The 25024-nt window shown below is 41.0% G+C and overlaps 1 protein-coding gene and 1 pseudogene across 2 annotated transcripts in view; one reads left to right on the forward strand and one right to left on the reverse strand.

Annotated features, from left to right (window-relative positions):
• The window catches only part of KCNH8 (potassium voltage-gated channel subfamily H member 8), a gene marked incomplete at both ends in the record, with an annotated part of 278772 nt that overhangs the window by 192131 nt on the left and 61617 nt on the right, over positions 1-25024 (reverse strand). The gene's annotated exons all lie outside the window — the stretch shown is intronic.
• LOC307113657 (ferritin light chain-like) lies at positions 22746-23263 on the forward strand (annotated as a pseudogene). The gene has a single exon. The product of its transcript is annotated as a ferritin light chain-like (transcript).

Consider the following 25024-nt stretch of genomic DNA (forward strand, 5'->3'; position numbering starts at 1 on the left):
TGCCAGCCACAGAGCGAGCAGGAGGCTTGGCTCCGCTCCAGGCTACAAAGTTTCAATTGTAGAAGGTAAATAAATTCCAGATACCAGGGCCTCCTCTTGGGTCGCCAGGGGGCGTGGCTGGCCTGCAAACCACCACAGGCCCCTTGCTCAGGCCACCCCACACCCCAAGGGAACCCCCATCCTGATCCGGGACACCCTTCAGGGCAAACCAGCTGGCCCCCACCCCTGCACCAGGCCTCTATCCTATCTAATAAAAGAGTAATATGCAGATTGACCATCACTCCAACACACAATATGGATGCCCCCATGTGGTCAAAGATCCTGCCCCCATGTGGACACAAGATGGCCAGCAGGGGAGGGCAGTTGGGAGGCACCAGGCCTGCAAGGGAGGGCAGTTGAGAGGGACCCAGGCCTGCAAGGGAGGGAAGTTGGAGGCGATCAACCCTGCAGGGGAGGGCAGTTAGGGGTGACCAGGCCGGCAGAGGAGGGAAGTTGGGGGCAAATAGGCTGGCAGGGGAGCAGTTAGACATCAATCAGGCTGGCAGTGGAGTGGTTAGGGGGTGATCAGGCTGGCAGGCAGAAGCGATTAGGGGCAATCAGGAAGGCAGGCAGGCGAGCAGTTGGGAGCCAACAGTCCTGGATTGTGAGAGGGATGTCCCAGATTGGAGAGGGTACAGGCTGGGCTGAGGGACACCCCCTCTCTCCGTGCATGAATTTCATGCAACAGGCCTCTAGTCCTATATAATAAAAGGCTAATATGAAAATCGACTGAACAGCAGAACGACCAGTCACTATGACATGCACTGACCACCAGGGGACAGATGCTCAATTCAGGAGCTGTCCCCTGGTGGTCAGTGTGCTCCCACAGGGGGAGTGCTGCTCAGCCAGAAGCCGGACTCATGGCTGGCTAGTGCAGCAGTGGTGGTGGGAGCCTCTCCCGCCTCTGCGGCAGTGCTAAGGATGCCCCTAGGGAGCGGGCCTAAACCATCAGTCAGACATCCCCTGAGGGCTCCCAGACTGTGAGAGGCTGAAGTCCGGGCTGAGGGACCCCCCACCTGAGTGCATGAATTTTGCGCACCAGGCCTCTAGTAAATCTATATTATGTCTTCATTTCTTCCATCTGCCTGCTCCTGAGTAACTGGGCTTAAATATATTAACAGTTGAAGAAGGGAGCGAGTACAGGAGACAAGGTAAGAACAGAGTGTATGTGATTTATCCAGATATGACTATCTGGGGGCATAGGCCTTTATTAATAAGCCAGAAATATAGCAGTAAAATATTTTCTTAAGTTCTATGAGCTGCTCTAGCAAATTAATCAAACCCAAGGAGGGGTTTTGAGAAAATCTCAAATTTATAGGCAGTTGGTCAGAGGTACAGGTGACAACCTGGATTTCTGACTAGCATCTGCAGAGGGGGCGGGGGCAGTCTTATGGACTGACCTTAAGCTGTGGGATCTGATGTTAAATTGTAGGACACTCAGCTGGTGTCTCAGAATTGCTTGATGTGTGAAAAAACCACACATATCTAGTGTCGGAGATGAAAGTAAAGTATAGTGCCTAGTAGTGAAGAGTCAGAAATTAACAGTTTTCTCCCATCTTAGTTTTCTTGTCTCTCTTACATACCTGACTCTAACCAGTGCCCCCTCATCCCACCTTTAACCCACACAAACAGTGCGCACATCAGTGTTTCCCATTCACCTTCCTCCCCAGCTAAAGACACTAGAGTAACTGGGCTTAAATATATTAACAGTTGAAGAGGAGAGCGAGTACAGGAGACAAGGTAAGAACAGAGTGTATGTGATTTATCCAGATATGACTATCCACACCTTTATTGTTGTTGTTGCTGTTCACCAAAAAGTTTCCCAACTCAACCCCACACAAAGGAAGACTTTCTGAATGAGGCAAAGAGAGATGAACAACTTTTATGAAGCCCTACAGACCCAGTATTCCACGTAGGTTATTGGTGCTATAGAGCTATGGGAGGGCAAATAGCAAAGGATCCCAGCCAAAAGGGGCACTAGGGGCTGATGACCATCCTTGCACCTCAACGTGCTACTTAGTCTATCCGAAGAGGCTTGGAAATCTGTGAAGCCACTTATGTACCATTCAACGAGTCTTCAGTTATTTATACCAGAAGATAAATATACAAGGAAGACTGTGCCACCAAGCTTTCCCTGCCTTCCTCCACCACAGTTTCTCATCTGGATACAGAAAAATACCATTTATTTAATGACCAATTGAAAAAAATTATCTCTACTTACAAGGCTCTATATTAGAATCTAACTACTTGATCAAACAAATGTATAATGTCTATTTCCCAAGTAAGCATAATAAATATTGGTGCCAAAAGTCAGTTTTCTTGGTTTTAATTTTGGCTATTTTTCCTAAAATAATTGTTCAAAAAATCAGGTCACTCCAACTAGTGAACCTTGTACTCAAGACCTTAGGTTACTGTGACTCTGATTTCAAAGTACCTGAGACAATCTGGGGGCATTAAAAAGATTAATAGCATCTAAACTTTCAAGAAAAATCCATTTATTTAGTAATATTGATCCTTCCTAGTTATGATGGACTTACATAGATGATCATTGTTATGTAATTTTTATTATTAAATATCCAAACATAAAAATTACAGAGTAATGTGACCAACACCTCAGTACCTATCATCCATAATTAATGAGTACTAACATTTCCATACTAATTTCCATTTTTATAATATTACAGATGTAGTCGACATGCGTTCCTCAATGCTCATCACTCATCCTTCCCAGAAGCACACATAATCCTGGAGTGAGCACGCATCCAATTCACCTTTGTTTTTACATTTTCATCATATTTTTGTATATATAAGCAGCATATAGAAACATTTTATGTGTTTGAAAAATTTACAAAAATTGAATCATTTTTATGGATCATTCTGAAGTCTGTTCCCATACTTACTTTGTTTTTGAGATCTATCCACATTGGTAACTATACATTGAACTGTTTCATTTTAACTACTCCACTGTAGGCATATAGCACAATTATCTATTCATGCCTCTACAGATGGATATTTAACAAATTTCCTCTTCCCTCCCTCCCTCCCTCCCTCCCTCCCTCCCTCCCTCCCTCCCTCCCTCCCTCCCTCCCTCCTTCTCTCTCTCCCTCCCTCCCTCTCTCCCCCTCCAGTCTTCTTTTCCTTCAATCCTCCCTCTGTCTTTCTTTCTTCCTTTCTTTTCTTATAATAAAACAAGCAGTAAAGCACATAAACATGAGTGTCAGAGTTTCTCAAAGTTCATTCAAAAATTTTCTTATTTTTTAAATAAAAAATTGAATAATGTTTCTTATTGGGAGGCAAGAACTAATTTATTCCATACAAACAGCTAAACCATATCTGAGCATTATAACCTACAAAACCACTATATGCATTTTGCAAACTATCCCACAATTAATCCAGTCATCATTTTTCCTAGGTATATTTAACAAATGAGACTGGTGACTCTTTTGCTACAGTCTTTCCACTTATTAAAAATCCTTGATTCTCTATGGTATGCTGATATTGGCACTCACTCAAGTATGCTGACAGTAACAACATCAAATCAAAGCTGTTTTCAACATTATCAAGAGTTAACAGGGCCAGGTATAGAGATGGCAAAACTTTAAGATACCACCTCGGCTTACATATGTAGAAAGAATATCTATCTATGAGATGTAAGGATAACAGACAAAAGCATTTGAAATCAGAACATAAAAGAAATGGCCAAGAAGTGCTGATCGGGAAGGACTTAGGTTGAACCATAGAAAATTGTCATTTGGTAGATCAAATATTGGCAATACATTACAATAGTTTGTTACTCATACATCTGGATTTGGCATTAGCTATTCTCTGAAATAGTCAAGAACTATTTTTAAGAGACCTGTGGGTACTGAAACACATGTGACCCATGCCAATCCAGGTCTGGATGCATTCCTTTCATACCATACCTTGCAGATACTTCTTGCAATTCTTACACTGATGGGGGGAGACTCACCCTTTACCCAGCACTGCCATCCAGAGCTGTGCTTTTGATTCACAAAGGATCCCAGCCAAAGGGGCACACGGGGCTGATACCCATCCTTGCACCTCAGGGTGTTACTTAGTCCGTCCGAAGAGGTCTCTTTTACTAATTGATCTGCCTGACAAGTATGCCACTTCTAATTTTCACAAAAGCACCCTATAGGCTACTGTAGGTCATTTCTAATTTTATGGGAGCCTGAAGAATTGAAGCATAAGATGAAACGGGAATGGTGAACTGGGCCTTCAGAACACATACAAATGGCAATTCTCCACTGTTAGATGGGTCCCTTGATTTTCTCATAGATCAAATCTTTCTACATAAAACATCCATCCACTGAAACTGTTGAAAGATTCTCAGCTTCAGATTCTGAGTAAAGGATATGGTTGGGAAAATAAAACCAGGAATCAGATTATCTTCTTGGCAACCAAACTAAGATGACGTATTCTAGTTACATTAGGACATTCACAGTCTATTGACTGAAGTTAGAAACCTGTAAGGTGTGTTTTGTTTGCCTATCATGCAGAAGGCTTCTGTTTGACAATGTATTTTTCTTTTTTTTTAAAAAAAAAAAGGTAAAGAAATTCTGCAGCACTAATTCCTCTCCACTATTCTCTTGCTAAAAATAAATTCCAACTAAGACACAGCCACAAACATCTCAAATGGGTAATTCACAGATTTTTAAAAACAAGTCAGCATAGTGACCTCTGACTTGAGCAAGGTGTTGTATTTTCTCTTTTGGTGTCAGTTCTCAGCTCATCGTAATTAATTTGAAGTATTGACTTATATCTCAGGCTGAGATGTGTTTACCCGGCCAGGCCACTGTAGAAGATGTTTCTAAGGGAAAAGGAATGTTGGTGAAGGGAGATGAGATCCTCTGATGAAATGAAAGCTGAAAGTGAGTAGCATTCACAGAATCAGACCCCAAACACTCATTACTTCAAGGCTCAATCCCCCAAATTAGAGCTAATAATGATGCAGGTTTGCATTGTTGGATACTTTCATTCTGTAAAACAATACCTTGGGGGTAGAGAGGAAGCCAAGCAATAGTTCTGCTTTTGTAGGTGGGTCCATTAAGACAGGGTTATTTAAACTTAGAGCCACATTACAAAGAGCCATTTCAACAATAGATGTCTAAGCTACCAGCAATCCTGGAGAAAAGATACCATCTTTCTTTTTTGATATATAAATTTACTATTGCTTAAAAAATTGTTTATTCTGGTCACATGTGTAATCAAGTACTAAATAAAATGTAAAATGTACCAAAATCACAACTCTGCTACATTAAGACTTTTTTCACCTTTCTTATTCATTCAGAAGAAACATAGATTGTCCATAGTTTACCAAGCATTATGCATAATAAAAGGAATGCACTGAGTAAGACAGTCAATGGCCTCAAATTATGTCATCTACTGGGGAACATGTACAAATTAAAAAAGAAAATACAACACATTTTGATCAGGGTTATCATAGAGGTACATATACATATTTTGTACTGAGATATAATCACGTTTTAAAAAATTTAGATCTCTTATTTTCAATTAATATAAGTTTGACCCATGACAATATATATGTATTTTTAGCATCATGCTACTGATTGCAAAGTAGTTCATGCTTTGGCTATACTATAGTTTGTTAACCTTTTTCTTATGCCTGTATGCTTAGATTACTTAAGATGTTTCATTCTTTACCTACTGTAATGATGGACATCTTTCACATGTGTCCTAAGGCAAATTCCTAGAAATTAAGTTTTGTTTCAAAGGGTAAGAACAGTTCTAAAACTCTTGGCACAAATTGCAAAGTTGCTTTTCAAAGAACAAAACTGTTGTGCCAAATTACATGCCCACCAGGAATTCAGCCTTTTAAAAGGTACATACACAAGTACATACTCATCTCATAAATATTCACACTGTCCTTGATTTCTCCAGTTTCAAGGTTTTCTAAGCATAAGGACAAACAATCTCTTTGTTCTTGGGCACAAGCGAATACATATTTGCATTATGTAAAGACTCAGAGATGATAGTTGGTTTTGTCTGATTGTAAAAGATACCTATTTTAAGACTAAAACATTTTGAAAAGAAAAAGCAGGCACATTCTTTGATGTTATGGAACCAATGACATGTTACGCATATTTGCTGTAACCTTTTGTTACCATTATCTAAAACCATGATGTTTTAAGTTGGCCTGGTAGCTGACCTCCCTTCTCTCATCATCAAGGCTGATATTTGTGCTATCTGTTCTAAGTGTGAAATGGTCCACTGCTTGTATAATCTTTATTAAACTTCTATGTTTATCGTATGCTACTTGCAAAATTGAGATAACCACCATCACAAGTAAAATTTACCCACATACCAAGAAGGTTATATTTCTGAATTCTATAAAAACTGGGAATTAAAATTTATTGACACTCTCCAATTATTAAAACACATTTATTTTTGGTCAACGTCTTCAACTATTTGTGTGTGTGTGTGTGTGTGTGTGTGTGTGTGTGCGCGCGTGCGCGTGTGATATGTCTCAATGGCCTCTTCAACTACTTTTCTACCTTTGAGCAACTAATAAATAATGAATTGAAGTAAGAGTCAACTGATGGGCAACATTTAGAGAATCAATTGGACCCCTGCCTGGATGAATAATTCTATGCTAGTTTACAAGCTGAAATGATAACTGTCTTGATATTTGTTTATAAAAATATACTAAATTTGGAGTTGGAACCTCCTGTTTGGCTTTGTCACTCCCTAGCAGCATGACTTGCAGCTGTTACTTTACCTCTGAGCCTTGGTGCCCTTAGCCATGAAATGGTGTTGTAGGAGTAATATCAGCTACACCCAATAAAGTGCATGGCACATAGTAGGTGTCTTGCTTATCAATTTTTTTCATAGCTAGGTTAATTCCTTAACTTCTTTCATAGGCCTTAAGAGGCAAACCATTAAGTGTGTGGTTTTATTCATAATTTCTAGCTAATGTTCTGCTTTTTTATCTATTTGGGAAAATAACCTGATGAATACAAATGAATAGAAATTAGCTAAATATATTGGTAATGTAGCACATGAATAAACCTTCATTTTATTTGTCAATTGGGATGAATTTTTCTAATGAGTCACAGAGCTAGTAATGGTGTGTGTAGAACATTTATCGTATTTTCCATCAATATAATATCAAATCAAATTTGCGGTTTCATTGAGCTGCTCCTAAATTTTCACATCTGTGCCACTATCACCCAAAGGGTCCCAGATAATTATTTTCATTTTCAAACTCTCACATAATGCAAAACCAACTAGAAATTTGAATATAAGCCTAACATAAAACAGTGGAAAAAGGATAGCCTAAAGGGTAAGGTTTTATAGTAGAGATCAGCAAATTATTTCTGTAAAAAGCCAGAGACAAAATATTCTAGGCTTTGAAGGCCATCTAGCCTCCATAATGGATACTCAACTCTCTCTGTCATTGCATGAAAAAAGCCATAGAAAATACATAAACTAGTACTGCCATGAAATATTGTTTCTATCACATGTTGTTCAAAAACAGGAGGTGAACCTAATAGGGCCTGCAGGCAGCAGTTTCCAGACCCGGCTGCAGCGTCAGACTGTCTGGACCCAAATTCTGGCTTATCCCTTTGTGGTTATGTCATCCTGAGCAAATCAGTCTCCTCTCTCCACACAGAGGTCCAAGTTGGAACAATAACCTATACTTCACTCATGTGATTTTTATGTAATTTGATTTGAATAAGGAATACATGAAAACACATAGCATTATGAATGAGGGCTGCCTCAAATGGTAGCACCCTCCCCATCTAAGCATTGTTATCTTCATAGGCATCATGTATGGTGGAAACACAAGATACTTCAATCCACATAGATTTGCACCCAAATCTGGCCACCAGCTTTGTACTGTGTTACAGTTCACTGAGGTGTAACGCTGAGCCTGCAAGGTTAACTATACTTCAAGATTGCTGTGAGAGTATAGTCCATACCGAATGTTTCACTGAGTCTCTGGCATAACAGTGTGTTTTAAAGTTTTCATTGTTGTTGTTTTGTGCTAAACTCTTTTTCCTAATCTTCATAAGAGTTAGATAGTTTATATGTCTTATATCTCTGAACCATTTATAACTTGTGCATGTCTCTGTGTGTGTGTGTGTGTGTATATCCTGTGAAACTCTGTACTAAGAACAAAGCACTTATATTCAAATATAACCAATGGTGATTGCTGTGAAGTCTTGAGGTCTCATGTATATGTTTGTTGCCAATCTAGACAATGAGTCACCTCTAGAAGCAACATTTTCAATACGGGAAAAATGTCATGTATTACCATCTTACTTCCCATTCCCCCACTTCTCCATGGTATCAGAAGAAAACAAAATATTGGCTCATTTAGGGGCACAGATCACTATTACTAGTACTATGGAGAATAGCAACCTTGCCTGGGTTGGGAAGAAATGAGTGAAAGGAGAGGTCAAGGACAAGAGAGACTAAAGGAGACAGCGCAGTGGGAGGGAGATGTTTTCAAGATTAGTGGGAAAACCAGACTGAGGCACCCAAAGAGTGATGTTGGCTCTAGAGGGAACAATGATACTGAATGTAAGTAACAAGTTCCAGGCAGTGGTTTGAAGGAGTCTCTGGATCTATTCAGACAACAGGAACCCAGTGAAGAGTCCAGGTGAAGACTTAAGAGTACGGCTTCAAAAACAGACCCTAAGTCTTGTGGTCGGGGATGAGAGAACATGATATTATGGATCTCCAGAAGTGTGCATGCATGAGACCTCATGTCTGCTAGCGTTGCTTCCTGTAACTGAAAACTTTGGGAAGATTTTAAGATGAGTCAGATCCTGCAGAGCCCTCCAGAGCTCCAGGAGCGCTATCTGGACCACAGCGTAGTAGTCTCATGTGAATGGCACCTGCATAGCCTGAGCATGAGCCAGTTGACAGCTGCCTTTCTTGCAGAGTGAATTTTCCTCTGCGTGTGTGTGTGTGTGTGTGTGTGTGTGTGTGTGTGAGAGAGAGAGAGAGAGAGAGAGAGAGAGAGAGAGAGAGAGAGAGATGCAACAACAGCAACCTTAACGCTAAATAAAGCATGATGCCTCCAAAGTGCAGCTCAGTCTATTGGTGCTGAGGCCTTACCAAGACAAGGACTGTATAACATATACTTTTGTTTGAGGGCCGTGTTTTCTAGAAAATACCAAGCATGCTCTTAGAACATTTGAGGCAAAAAAGTTTTTGGGTATTCCAACTACCCAGGATGAAAAATGTTACACACTTAGACACACACATACAAATTATATATATAATTATACCAAATATATGCAGACATTTTGTAAAATAAATATAGGATGTCCCCAAAATATAGACACGCACTTTGAATAATTATAAAGGCAGTGTCCAAATCAGCCATCTATGAATGTGGGAGCACAAGAAACAAAAGGACTCCCGGAATAGATGGGAAAGCCTGTTCTCAAGGATAAGGACTACAGGAACGATCAACTCCACGTCCATAAAACACACCACCTGCCACAAGCCAGGCAGTTAGCCAATGAGTTTGTAAGAATTACGAGTTTTACACATGAAAGGAACGTTATTATGTTGAACATACCACCACATTCAGGAATCGGGAAGAAAGCTATCATTCTTAGAAGCCCGTAGGAGAAAAACAGATACGAAAAAGCAGTGATAACGAGGCCAATTTACTACATATTTAAGGAGCAGCAACTCCTGAAGGCTTTGACCTTGAATAGCCTAGCACAGTGGTCGGCAAACTCATTAGTCAACAGAGCCAAATATCAACAGTACAAGGATTGAAATTTCTTTTGAGAGCCAAATTTTTTAAACTTAAACTATATAGGTAGGTACATTGTTATTAATTTAATCAGGGTACGTGGTATTTTGTGGAAGAGCCACACTCAAGGGGCCAAAGAGCCGCATGTAGCTCGCGAGCCTCATTTTGCTGACCACTGGCCTAGCATGATGTGATGGAAAACGTTTGTAGGCTGAGATTCAGCAGATGGGTGTTTGGCCCCATTATGCTACTGATATTCTATGTGACCTCTGGTCACATAGAATATCAGTAGCCCCATTATGCTACTGATATTCTATGTGACCTACTTATCCTCTCTGTGCCTTAGTTTCCTTACTGTAGAACAATGGACTAGAATTTATGGACCATTCTTGTTCTAACATTCTGTACCTCTATTATGTCTCCAAATCTTCCTTCATAGAAGCTCTTGATTTCAGGGGCTAACAATGAAGTCCAAACCCTTCAGGTTAGCATCAATTCTCCATATTCTGACTACAACCTTATCTCCCCCTTTATCTTTGTCTATTCCTTGAAGCCACATCAATGTACCATTCAGATCCTCTTTTTTCTCATGCTCTTCCATCACAGTTACCTCTGGTCTTCTTTCCTCGTCATCAGCTGAACTGTCTTTTACTCTTTTCTATCATTTTCCAAAACCATCTCTGTGTTAGAGATCTGTATATCTGCCATCACTTTAAGCTATAAGCCCCTTGATGTCAGAGGCTGGGCCTTAAATATGGTTGCATCTGTTAGTATACTACCCAGCAACACATCACCCAAAATACAGGGTGGGGAAAAAATAGGCTTACAATTGTTTGTATAAAAAGTAATTCAATAATTAATAAATAATAATATAATAATAAACACTGTGCTTCATGTATTCACAACTATAAACCTACTTTTGCCCCACCCTGTATATCTGTGAGAATGACTGGTGATTCTAATTTTGGTAAAATAGCAAAAGGTCTGGTTGTACTCTAATCAATGATACATTTTGTTTAAAAATCAGAACAACGTGAGCCCTAACAAAAATCAATTCCTCTCACCCTTGTGGGAATAAATGCCATTGAAAAAGATGAAGAATTAAACGAGATTTCAGATCATTATAGTTTTTTTAATCTTTGCAAATAGACTAGAATTCATAATTTTCAAAGCAAGCATGATTCAGGTAAACAAAATAAACATAGCCAGACTAATTGCTCACAGGCTCCACAGCAGATTTTAATGAATTATGTTGTCAAGTGCTTCAAATAACGAATGGCTAGAATAAGGTTAAATATTTTCTAAGTTGAAACATATAATGTACTCACCATGGAAATATGTCAGAATTTACCTTCATTCTGTGTCCAAGAAAAATTGGTCTCCTGTTTGAATTAGGCTATCCTATTTCCCATGTAAAAAAAAAAATCTTTACTTTGAAATCACTAAGTGAATAACCACTCCATGCCAATTAGTCTTTAACAGAAGACCTGGCTCTGTCTTTTAAGATATGCACACATATTCCTATGGGGAAGCACACAAATCAATAAAACATGTAAATATATATCTAAATCTGCCTTTATTATTTTCTCTGTGCTTTACCAAATGTGACTTATATGATTTCAAATAATTCCCTATACATCTATCCCTCCCTGACTTTGTATATCTTTTTATCTCAGAAAAGATATTAAAGATTAAAATATTTGAGATGAAATTAGAAAATGAAGTAGCAGTACAATCTTTAAAAAGGCAGAAATTATTTAAAAAATTTTCCCCCAAATTGAAGAAAATGACAAGTAAATGGTAAAGCCCTTGTAGAACAGGCCAAAAGTTTGAAGTTTCACAGTCCTAAATGGTTCAGTGAGACTTGGAGGCAGTGGAATACAAATAAGCACATTTAACTTATACAAACCTAATATATGAGATCAGCATTAACGTATAAATATGTAAATAAGCAAATAATTAAAAGGAGAGGAAAAAGAAGTAAACATTTAAATAGTATAGGTAACTTGAGCATTCAATTGGAATAGTTTCAAGATAAGTTTTGTTGTTGTTGTTTGTTTAAATATAATGTGGCTCCAAAACATAAGGCAATTATTTCTTCAGAGGCTCAACTCAAGAGTCAGTTACTGTTTAATGCTGGGAAAAATATGACTGTTTAACAGACTGCAATAATTGTCAGTCTGCAATAAACTTACTTCACTGGAGACAGTGGTGGGTAATTTTGTCTACATGCAAGTTTAATCTTAAGTAGAGATCTTAGGATAGAATTGTTGAATAATGAGTGAATGTTCTAATGCCCTATGTTTCCAATTGTTGATCTCAAACTAGAATTAGCCTCTCTAGAAACTCTTGCCCATGTATCAAGCAATAATTCAGTGGAATCTTAAGGGCTCCAGTGGTATCTTCATCTCCCACAGCATCTGTTACACCTAGAGTAATTGCTAATTACTCTAATTACTTTTCTTCTCCTTTATGGATCTGACCCATTTAATACATTGAGATATAGACCACAGAATATTTGTACCAGATCTGGAATGTAGAGTTGGGATGTGGCTCCAACCCTTCGTTTTATAAAATGAGGACACAGACCCAAAGAAGTTCAGGGATTTGGTCAAGGTCACACTTGCATGGGAATCACTTGGGAAATCTCTGGGGAGAGGAAATGCAGGTCCTTCTTCATTAGAAAGGCCTATTGTGGGAGACTTTCTTTTATTTTCTGTATGGGTTTCCTCCTATAAAGTATCCTGGAATAAATGGGATGTTAGTGATCTTGGTGCAGATTTATCTGTTGTCAAAGCAGCAGTTTCAAAGGCTCTACAACTGGCTTACACTTGAGCTGGAAAGTTCTGAATCACTTACTTTTATCAAAGCTTACTATCACTATTTTTCTTAGAGTGCAATTTATTCAAAGGGTGAGCTGGTATTATTTGTCACCCACAGGCAGTCTTACAAGGCATTACTTATGTTTTCTGAAATCTTTACTGCACTTATGTGGATGATTGGAAATGCCAAACAAAATTATCCCCTGTACACAAATGCACATGCTTTGACATGTTTTAACTAGTCAATTCTAGTTCAAGTAGAAATGATTAAACATTTCACCATCACCTTTTCTCCCAGAAAATTTAAGAATATTTTGGCTATATAAAACTTTTATTTTACCAAAGTATTTATTGTATTCATAGAATAAAGGCATCCAACAAAGTGTCATTTAGAAATCCTATCATAGTATAGTATGTGCAAATAATTAGAAAAAAAATTTCTAATGTAGAAGTGTAATTTTCTATGTAGATGACATAGCTCCATTTGGAAGGCAGATAGATAAGAATCCTGGGAATTAACTGAAGCTTTGAGGTTATGAAAACCTACTCAAATTTCCTGACTCCACTTGTCCTGTAAAAATGGAATGCTAGGGTTATTTTTTCATACTTAAAGACTTGATAAGAATTAATTATTTAATATCTACATATTTTTCAGAAATTGCAGAGGGCAGTCAAATGATTAATGTTAACTGAAAATAAAACTTAATTTTATTTGAAACGTTATGCATTAGACCCCAAAGGGCTTGTCAAAATATAACAAATGAAAGAGAATTGATAAGGTAGAGGCAGGAAAGATCTAGGTTTTAGAAATCCTAAAGTGTTGGTGTTGTGTGTTTTTTTAAATAGGAGGAAATTTGTAAGAAAAATACACTAGAAGTAAAAATGAAGATTCATGTAGGATGAGAATAATCACAAAATGACAAATTGTAAAAAGCTGACAAACACAAACATCATAAAATCCAGAAAAATAACATAATGGCTTTGTTTATCGACTGCCTGACATACCCTTTGTGATACTTTCCACGGACCAGTGGTTGGCTCTGTCTGTTTCCATCCTCCTTTCTCCTCCCCCGTTCACATAACTCTGGTGCAGGGCATCATAGAGACAAGGCTCAGGCCCTGCGCTGCTGTGCCCTGACACCCGCTGAGTCACAGAGTGGGAGAGTGGGTGGCCTGAGTATTCCTGCAAGTCGTTCATTCCTTCCCCAAGACAGCTAGCAATACCTACACTTGGAAATTACTGCAAATCCAGTAAATACATAAATATATTCTGTTCAACCTAAGCTAAATAAATGCATTTGCAATTCAACTTCCCACTTGAGCTGGGTTCCTAAATTGCCTGCATCCCAATGAAGGAAAAGGTGTGGCGGGGGTGGGGAGGATTTGAACAGAAAAAGCCAGGGCAATAAACTTATTATGGTTAAAATATATTACTTTTGAAAACTTTTAAACAGAAACAATGAATGGGACATTCTGTGGCTCCTACTAAAGGCAAGTGACAGGCCCTGAAACTTGAGCTTCACAAGTTCCTCATGACTTCGCTGCAGAAAGGATCCATCCCCATCAAAAAGAGCTACATCTGCAGTCAAACACACCCAGCATTTTCTTCTAGACGGATGCACGTGGACAACACCCACAGGACTAGGGAGAAACAAGAGTTTGCTCAGGAAGCATATGACAGGTGGCTGAACAAGGAATAAGATGGGTTTATTACGTGTGGATTGAGGGATCAAATGTGTTGCCTCAATCAGCTCCTACCTACCAATACCCCTGCTGTTTTATGGTCAGTCACGGATAATGTTGTCACCCATGAATGAGTGTGGAGGGGGAAAAAATCAATGGCACGTTCCCTGCATCTCTGTGGCCAGGCCTTCCCCTATGAAGTCTCATCCGTTTTTGATGCCTTGTTGAGATGGTTCACCTCCTGGGCCTCATGATGTCAGAAACACTTTTCCATGCTTTTCTAAAACCACCAATCTTCCTTCTGACAGAAAAACGGCTTAAAGTGGTGCTACAGCATTTATTTTTGAAAGCCATTCATGAGTTTAAAAAAAATAAAACACACATACACAAAAAACTAAATCAAAATGGCCATGTAAGGCTGGGTGGTAATGCAACCTGCATGAGACTGTATGTCCCCTGAGGCTGTACTTCGGGTGGGGTTTAAGAAGCATTTCCAAGTATTTACCTGTGCCAGCATCCATGCGGACACCAGGATGAAAACCAACAATGCTTGCCATCATTAAACTCCACCTTCTATTAAAAATAGACAATATTTATGAGGACAAAGGATCATAACAAATAGATAACTTGGATATAAAATGATGGATTTTAAGACCAAGAAGTGCACAGTGGGTTGGTTAGCTCAGTGATTCTGCTGGGAATGACTCCTGACATTGGCCAGGGGCCCATGAGAGGCCTTGATATAATTATTAAGGAAATTGGAAGTGACATCTGTGGGCCGCTTAAACCTCATCCACTCTAGTGAAGCCAGAGAACTGTCTCCCAGAGCACTCTGCGGTCACGTTAGGAGCTTTTTGCTTTCTGATGCTAGGAGGAAAATCACAGCCAGTCGTGGTGCCTCCGTTCTCAACCTGATTATCAGTTTCTTCCAGGAGCCTCAATGTAACAAGTCAAATCAGGCCTCTAATCGTATCATCAGAAGGTTGTGGTTTCACTCTGTATGTGCTAAACACCCCGAATTCCCAGAAGGGAGGGATGGCAAGCCCCACTAGGATTTGCAGTCATCTTGAACGTGACATTTGGCTAAAGGTCCCAGGTGGAGGGTCCAATGGGAAAGTGATGCCACAGTGCTCAAGAAAACAGTCTAAGGCATGTTCCGCCCTCCTCCCACCTGCCTTACTCCAATCTATGAAAGGTAAGCATCCCTACAACTAAACCCACAAAGAAAACTAGAAAAGCTACACACATTTTTCACCTGCTCTTATTTTCAAGTATTGTTGTTCTAGGTGTCTGGAATAGACCAGAGAATAAAACAGAGAACCTCTTATTGGGCTTATATTCTGATGTTGGGGTGGGGGAAGACAAACAATAGACAGTAAAACCAGTAAATAAGATGATACAAATGATCAAGTACTGTATGTTAGCAGGTGGTAAGTATTACCAAAAAAAAAGGAAAGAAATAAAGAAAGAAAAACAATGGACAAGGGGAACTGAGGGGCATGGGGAAGAGCGGAGGTTTGACTTTATGCAGGAGGATCAGGGGAAGGAGGCGTTATTGAGGAGCACACATTTGAAGACAGACTTGAGAGAGAAGTTTGCGAGCTATGTGAACAGCTGGGGTGTGGGGATGTTCCAAGCAAGAGGGAACAGCCAATGCAAAGGCCTCAAGGCGGGAGCACATCCAAGTAAGTGTTCAAGGAACAGCAAAGAGAGGAGTGTGGTGTCCCCGCATTGAGGAGGGAGAAGATTAGTAGTGTTATAGGTTGAACTGTGTTCCCCCAAAATTCATGTGCTGAGGTTCTCACAACATGACCTTATTTGGAAATAGAGCCATTGCTGATGCCATTAATGAGGTCATACTGGAATACAGTGGACCCCTAGTCCAGTAGCTCTAGTGTCCTTATCAAAAAGGAGAAATTTACTAGTAGACATAGAGTTGTGCACACAGGGAGAACATCACGTGATGATTGGAGTGATGCTGCCACAAGCCATGAAGCTACCAGGAGCCAGGATCAGGCCTGGACAGATCCTTCCCTCATGCCTTTAGAGGAAGCACGGCCCTGCTGACACCTTGATCTCAGACTTCTAGCCTCCAAAACTGTGAGACAATAAATTTTTGTTGTTTAAGCCACTCAGTACTACTGTGTTAAGAACTCTAGGAAACTAATACAATAAGCAATTAGGCAAGAGTTAAAGGACAGATGATAAAGGGTCTTAACCCAAGGACTTTGGATGAATAGTCATCATAGCATTCTGAGCAGAGCGGTGCTATGCCCTGCCAAAGGCTGAGTTCTGGAGCACTTGACTTTATGAAGTCTCAGAAAAGAGGAGAACACTGCAAAGCAGCTGAGAAGGAATGGCCAGTGATATAGGAGGGAAACCAGGAGAATGTGCACGAGGAAAGCTCATGGTGTTTTTTCAAACTAAAAACATGGTGAGATGGTATTGTCAAAGCAACACCAACCCTGGAGGTGAGTCAGGGATAATCTCTGAAGAGGGAAGACAAGCAAGTCGCCAACTTTTTCCAAAGCATACATGATCCAGTTGAAGCTTAAAAAAAAATCTCTGAAGTCCATGTGGTTCGTTATGGTTAGCACTTTACATATTCTTATACTTACGAATTTATTTATGAGAAGAAATAAAAGATAAATGATAAATCTTGGTCTCAATGTAGAGGTCTATTTGTATGGAATAGAATTACTTTGAGTCACTATAAAGGAGATTCTTTTTAAAAAAATATATATTTTATTGATTTTTTACAGAGAGGAAGGAAGAAGGATAGAGAGTTAAAAACGTCGATGAGAGAGAAACATCGATCAGCTGCCTCCTGCACGCCCCCCACTGGGGATGTGCCCGCAACCAAGGTACATGCCCTTGACAGGAATCAAACCTGGGACCCTTCAGTCCACAGGCCGATGCTCTATCCACTGAGCCAAATCAGTTTCGGCGGAGATTCTTAAAGTGATTCAGTATGCCAAAGGTCTCAGAATCTTGTTTAGATTCATTAAAAAACCCCACACAACACACAACACAGGCTAATTTACTCAACTCCAGTGGCTCTTAATACACATGACACAGGTTCTTAAGAGCGAGTCCTTCATACCACTTTGCTGCCTCCCTCATGCAAAGGGGAAATCCCTGGTTAATGCACAGTCTTACACTGACTAAAGAAGGTGACTGTGTATCAATCCAGAAATCCCATCCCGACAGCCACACAAAACAATTTAAATAATCCCAACTCCTGTTATTCAAAAGACCCCACAATACAAATGAGCTAGATTGGCCTAGCCTGATACCTACAAGCACAGACTCTGAAACCAGCCTGCCTGGATTAGCATCCTGGCTGGGCATTTTTCTACCTACAGGATCTTAAACAACTTGCTTAATTTCTTTGTGCCTCATTGTACATATCTGTAAAATGGGGATAATAATAGACCTGACTTCATAGTATTGCAATATGGATTAATTGAGTTAATATTTGTAACAGACCTAGAATACGCTTAGCACTCAGTAAAAATTATGTTAAGTATTTGTTAAATACATAAACAAGTGTGTACTTTTCCTACAAACAAATTTTGATGAACAAAATTAAAAAATAAAAATGTCATAAAATAAAAGACTTCATATAGTAAGACAAATTTTTAAGCTCTTAAAATGTTTGCCTCCAGAAAGCAACATGTGTATTAATTACAACTACTCATACCTACACACATGTGCTCACCTGCTCACAAACTGGCCACCTATTTTAAAAGTTTAGATTTTAAAAATTAAAATCAACAGATTTTTAGAAATTATAGAAAAGGTGAAATTCCTTAATCTTTATAGCTATATAAACTAGAAAGAACACTTTTGAAGAAAAGCAGATGATAGCCCCTCAATCTTAATTAACGGTGATGATATCTGTACCCAGCAAAAATATTAGCCTTCTACCAGGGTTTATGCTGAGACTTTACATGAATCCCTCAAATAACCCTCACAGTAACTTCGTAACAGTCTCCATGTAAAGATGAAGAAATGATCTCCGGGACGTTAAATATCTTCTGTACCATCACACGGCTGCAATGTAGTGGAAAACCTAGTGTTTGAGCTCTTCACCAACCTGCTTTACTTGCATCAAAGCCATGCCTTCTGGCTGCTCAACCTGCCCTCGGATCCCTGAATTGTTCCTCAGCCTCCCGGGAGGCCTCAGTGCCCTGCACCTGGCCAGCTGCCAGGCTGCTGCAATCCCAGGGGCCGAATGGAAAAATCAATCCTGTTGATAACCGTTTCCTTGAGAACAGCACTCCAACTGCCGGGGAAACTGCAGAGAATGCAAAAGGGGTTCCTGATGTATTTGTCAGTGGGCAATGCTTTGTGTTTCCTTGAGGGACATACATTTCTGTTCCACGGGGGAGAGAAAAGTTAAGAGCACATAAATAAAGGTGATAAGCAAACGCTAATAGGCTTCACTGGTGTGGGGAATGAGAGGATTGTTAAAAGCGTGAAGATGCCAGTGACATCGGCTCATTTTTCTGCAGTTTAAATCCCACTGTGGGCAGAGGAGTGGGGATTATGGCACTTGCAGATCTACGGAGTAGAGGGGTCAAGAACCATGGGTAGGTCTTGATCATAATTGGGAATTTCTATTGGGAACAGCTGCCCTTTCAAATAGATGTTGTACCACTTGAAATTCATCCGAAGTTTCCTTCATGAAATAAACATGCTTCATCCTTGATGTAGATGTAGGCCAGCCTGCCTCAGCTGGTGCTAAGAGCTTCTTCTCTTTTTCTCCCTCCATTCCCTGCCTACAGTGGAGAAAATCAGCTTCCAGAGCCAGTCAGCCAGCTGAGGGAAAGGGCAACATTTGACGGGATAGTGATAATTCAAGTTGTTTGTGAGTGACAGGTAGATCCAGAAGGTTCATGAGACACAGACAAACTTTATTAGCAAAGCTGCTCATTCAAATTACCAAAGGAACTAGGCTTCTGAACTCATGAACGGTTCGTTGCAAGCTTGCCCATTATTCTAAATTTCTATTAATTTCTCAATTCCCAGTTGGATTCAGCTGCCTTCAAAGGCGCATTTCTATTTGCAGTTTGCTGACACTCTGTGGGGATGGCTAATAATTTCATTTAACTGTGGGACAACTGGAATTGTGGCTGGATTAGCTACAGCTGTCCTTCATCCAGCCACAAAGGAAATGTGGCAATGCTGAAGAGAGCGGAACCACTTCTGAAGTGGAATAGGTTGCCTCTCTGAAAAAAGGAGAGCCCATAATAAGAGCACCGGGCTTTTATTTATTAGCATGTGTGCGTGTTTGATGAAGGGAGAGAAGCTGTGTAGCTGTCAAGTAATTACTACCAAATGGGAAAACAGGAGTCAGAGTCGACCAGGGAGCACTGACTAGGCTGAGAATTCCCCAAAGGGATCTGCATGTGGTGGTCAAAGAACAACCCACAAAACCAAAATACATGTTGGGATCATGGAAAAGAGACAATTTCAGCCAAGACCTGTTGACTTGTCTGCTGAATCTTTCACTCTGTGTTAGAGCATCTGAAAATGGAACGGACTGGAACAAGCTGCTCTCACTCAGTGTTGGCCCAATTATCTTTCAAGATTGACACATACAATCTCTGCCAAGTCTCCATCCTCCTAGTTCCTCTGGGTCCCTAAGCAGCCTTTCGACTGTCTGTCCCCACCACCCCATTAAGTGCTAGTGTGTGGTGGCAGGAGTTATAAATAAACCCACTGCTATGGCCCCCAATAAAAACTATTATTTACCTAACAGGCATGCCAAGTGTCAAGCTGTCATCTTAGTTTCTGAACCTTAGTGCACAATTCCCAGGGCACGGAGAACTAGTCTAGCCCAAATAAATGTGGCTGAACAGGAGGAGCATAGTTTAGCTAAACAAGCCGACTCACCTCAGGGAACTGGGAGGGTCAGGATGTTGGGCTACACTCTTGGGCGATGAAAGAAGAGTAAGAGAGAAGAGGTAGTAACAGCAGGGGCTATGTAAACCTCCATGAAACAATTAGGGGGCATATGCCCCCCTGGGAACAGTGGGCACAGGCCTTGGATACTGCTGAGCCAGTATCACAAACTTCACTCTGAACCAGTCACAGACCATCCTCAAGGCCGAGATGGCTTAGAACAGAAGGCACATTGAGTTAGGGGGAACACATTGGAGGTGGGAAATTCCTCATCCAAGAGAAGTGGCTGGGTAAGAGCACAGGATTTGATGCAACTAGACCTGGTACACTCACCAGCTTCATTATCTTCTAGCTCTGTGGCCTTGGTACATGTCAGAGGTCAGGTTCCTCCAATGCAGAGCCTGACACAGGATTAGGATACAACCACTTTCTCAAGGAAGTACTCTCAGGAAAAGACCATGAGGGAAAGAGGAGGGCAGGACTGAGAGCTGAGAACAGACAGGACAGGGTTTCTGCAAATTTTCGCTCTGACCTGATCCATAGGGGAGCTCTAGAAGGTAAATTGCACCACAGACTTGTCTGCCTGAAGGAGCTGGCTTTTGTGGGCTAGTCATTGGCTCTGGCCCAAAGGTGAGCAGGAGGATTAGGGAGGGTGCTCATCTCTTGGGCAAAGCAGCTCTCATTGGGTGAGAGCAATTATCTGAGGAACCTGGCAGCTGTGTTAGCAGCCATTGCTTGCAGCAGCTACGAGATGGGTCTATAGTGGCCTGGGTCCAATCTGGATATAAAAATTATACAATCAGTAAAGCAGGAAAATTTTAATATAAATAATTACTAATGATAATAAAAGAATAACTGCATAGTACCCTAGGGCTGGGGAACAGAATCCACAGAAGGAATAACTTGAAGAAAATAATGTTCAGCCCACCAGACTGTAGAGAAGTACACTGGTTTGGCCAGGCTGCAGAGGATATGGGTTGCTGGGCAAACAACAGGCCATCACCCTCTGGAGTGCCAAGTGCAAGGGGGGAGCAGGCGATCAGCAACTGATGCTGTGGGTGTATGAGGTCTGGGTGCTGGCGGCGTAGGGAAAGAGGGTGCGAGATGTGCTGGGGTTCTGGAAAGATTATGGCTAGGCTAAGACCACGGGTTTATAGAGGGGCTGTGTTTGGGGGCTTGATGCTTCACCGGATGTCCTCACACTCCCAAAGCCAACCTCCGATGCCACTATGAAACAGGCAGAAGAGCCTCTTCATCCCACAGTGTCCCTCTAGTGCCCTTTACTGGAATTCTGTTAATACAGAGCATATAGTGAAGGGTCCTTTCGGAGCTGAGAGGCAACAAATTGACAATTGACAGTACCCCACCCAGCAAAGGGGATCGGGATAAGGCACCCACTGCACCTACCAATACCCACTCTGCACAGTTTCCTCGTCTAGAAAATAGAGGTCACATCTACTATATAAAGGTTTGCAGATTAGATGAGATTTTGGACAGTGCCAAGCACAGTGCCTGGCACATGGTAAGTACTCGGCAAATAGTAGCAATTGTTATTGCTATGTTCTTTATTACCTTGTGATGCCAAGCTATGCAAAGCATTCACAGAAATGGCAGGTTGCCCACCTCCACTGCTTTTTAGAAGTGCAAAGCCTCCAGGAAACCTCCAGGAAAGCCGAAAACAGGGCTAGCTAGAGACCAGCCTGCCCAAAGCGGTCGACTTCAGAGTTCCTTCTTAGATTTCCTAGCAGGTCATTATAATCACAGTAGATGAAGAAAGTAAAAGTCTCTAGATGGGAACAGTAAAGCCAGTGGTCTGGGCCCAATCTGGATATAGCCTTTTAGCAGATGAGCAAAGCAGACTGGTAAATCTAAGCCATCTTTCTAGAAGGTGCCATACCAACCAGTACCTTGTTAGACGAATAAAGCTCAGGTCATTTGTAGACAGAATCTCTTGCTATGTGAAGGTTTGTCCTTACCTCTACATCCTTCAACACGTGTAGGCAGTGGTTTATATTAAGATGGCATTATCAAATTTTTAGATTGTACAAATTAAAGTTGTCTGTGCAAGAGTGAATAGTAGCCTGGACTACATTGGGAACAGTGGAGTTGGTAAGAATTTGTTGAGATTCTGGAAGTAGTTTTAAAGTAGAGCCAATATGGTAGCTGAGGGGTTAGGTGTACAATGAAAAAGAATAAGACACATTTAGGTTTCTGGCCTGAGCAACTGGAAAAATAAAGTTTCATGAGATGAAAAAGACTGGGGGATAGGAGAGAGCTTTTTGGTGGCAAGGTATAATCAAGACTTTGTTTTCTGGTATTAAATCCGAGAGGCTCGACAGCGCCCTCGGCAGTCCTGGATCTGTCTCTTGCTTCAACAGTGTTTGGACGGAACAGACTCAGGGATACCCCTTTTTCTAGCCTTCGACCACTCTCTAGTGTTTTATCCAGTCACCACCTTCAGAACCAACTCAGAGACTAGCCAACACCATTTTGTTTTTTTTTCCTACTTAACTCCTTATTGCTGAACAACCATGAGCTCCCAGATTCGTCAGAATTCCTCCACCGAGGTGGAGGCTGTGGTCAACTGCCTGGCCAGCCTGCATCTGCGGGCCTCCCACACCTACCTCTCTCTGGGCTTCCATTTCGACAGGGACGATGTGGCTCTTGAGGGCGTGGGCCACTTCCATGAGTTGGCTGAGAAGCTGAGGGCTCCGAGCATCTCTTAAAGATGCAAAACCAGCGCGGTGGCCGCATTCTCTTCCAGGACGTGCTGAAGCCTCCCAGGAGGAGTGGGCAACACTCAGGACGCCATGGAAGCCGCCCTGGCCTTGGAGAGGAACCTGAGCCAGGCCCTTGTGGAGCTGCAGGCCCTGGGTTCTGCCTGCACAGACCCTCAGCTCTGTGACCTCCTGGAGAACCACTTCCGGGGTGAGCAGGTGAAACTCATCAAGAAGATGGGCCACACCTGGCTCACCTCCGCAGGCTGGCCGGCCCCCAGGCTGGGCTGGGCAAGTATCTCTTCCAAAGGCTCACCCTCAAGCACGACTAGGAGCCTTTGGAGCCCAGAGGCCTTTGAGGGGCCCCTCTGCATTGCCCTGGTCTCTGGCTTTTGCTTGAGCCTCTCCCTGAAACTACTAGCCATTCTTTTAACCACCCTGGAGCCCTCTCCCATGCATTGGACCAAATGAAACAATAACGCTTTTTGCAGCAGAAATAATAATAATCATAATCATCATCATCTGAGAGGCTTATTAGACATTCAAAGAGAGATATCCAGCAGGCAGTATATGAGTCTAGAGTTCAGAGAAGAAGGTTGGTCTAGAGATACAAATTTGAAAGCCCTCACTTTACAGATGTAGATAAAGCCTTGGGACCAGAGGATCACTGAAGGAAGCCTCTAGTGTTAAGAGCAATAGTATGAATATAAGGTTCGATAGAGAAAAAGGCACTCTTTAATTTAAAATGGAATAGATTGTTTAAAAATTGTGAGTTCCTGTTCCAGGCTCAAAAGCAGCACCTGCTGACATCACTGCTACTGTAGTCAGGAATTCCTACAATGGGCGGGAAGAAGAGCACATGACCTCCAAGCTCAAAGCCATCAATATGGAAGATAATTTACTACCAGAAATCAAGAGACCTTTCACTGAGGCCTGCCTTATTGGCCTTAAGCAACTCATGAAATTTCCTTAGTCTGCAGTTTCCTCATTGATAGAATAAAAGAGTTGGGAGAGATACTTTGTTTTTGGGGGAAGGGGAGGTGAAGTGATGATAAAAATTAAAAGTTTTGTTATGCTACATTTACTTTTTAAAATCTTTTTATATTTATTCAGTTGATTGGAGTGACATTGGTCAACATGAGCATATAGGTTTCACGTGTGGGTTTCTATGTAACAAGATCTGTATATCGCACTGTGTGCCCACCACCCAGAGTCAAATATTCTCCTGTCACCTTATATTAAGACCCCCTCCCCCCGCAACCCTCTTCCCTCTGGCAATCACCACGCTGCTGTTTGTGTTCACGAGTTTCAGTTCTATATCCCACCTATGAGTGAAATCATATAGTTCTTAGCTTTTTCTGACTGACTTATTTCACTTAGCATAATGTTCTTAAGGCCCATCCATGTTATTACAAATGGTGCTATTTCAACCTTTCTTATGGTTGAATAGTATTTCATTATGTATATGTACCACATCTTCTCTCTCCGGTCCTCTATCTCAGGACACTTTGATTGCTTTCATGTCTTGGCCACCATGAATAATGCTGCAGTGACCATAGGGGTGCATATATCTTTGTGAATACATGATTTTGAGTTTTTTTTGGGTATATACCCAGGAGAGGGATTGCTGAATTGTATGGTAGCTCTACTCTTAATTTTCTGAGAAGTTGTTAGAGTGCTTTCCCTAGTGGTTGTACCAATCTACATCCCCACCAGCAGTGAATGAGAGTTCCCCTTTTCCCACAACCTCTCCAACACTTGTTATTTCTTGTCTTGTTGATAATGGCCACTCTAATGGGTGTTGAGTGGTATCTCATTGTAGTTTTGATTTGCATTTCCCTAATTGCCAGTGAGGTTGAACAGCTTTTCATATATATATTGGCTGTTCGTATGCCTTCTTCGGCGAGATACTTTTTAAAATTATCTTCTGGGATCTAGAAGTTTATAATTACCAGGTATCCATTTTTGTGCTACTTAACCTGGGCATTATAAAACCTAGGAATAAAAAGAGTCCAAAGTTAAAAACAAATCCAAAGCATGGCTGATTTGCTCAAAATTAATTAGTTAGATTCTTGGAATTTGACAAAGGCAAA

This window comes from Cnephaeus nilssonii (genome assembly GCF_951640355.1).
Source record: "Cnephaeus nilssonii genome assembly, chromosome: 17".
In the NCBI taxonomy this organism is placed as follows: domain Eukaryota; kingdom Metazoa; phylum Chordata; class Mammalia; order Chiroptera; family Vespertilionidae; genus Cnephaeus; species Cnephaeus nilssonii.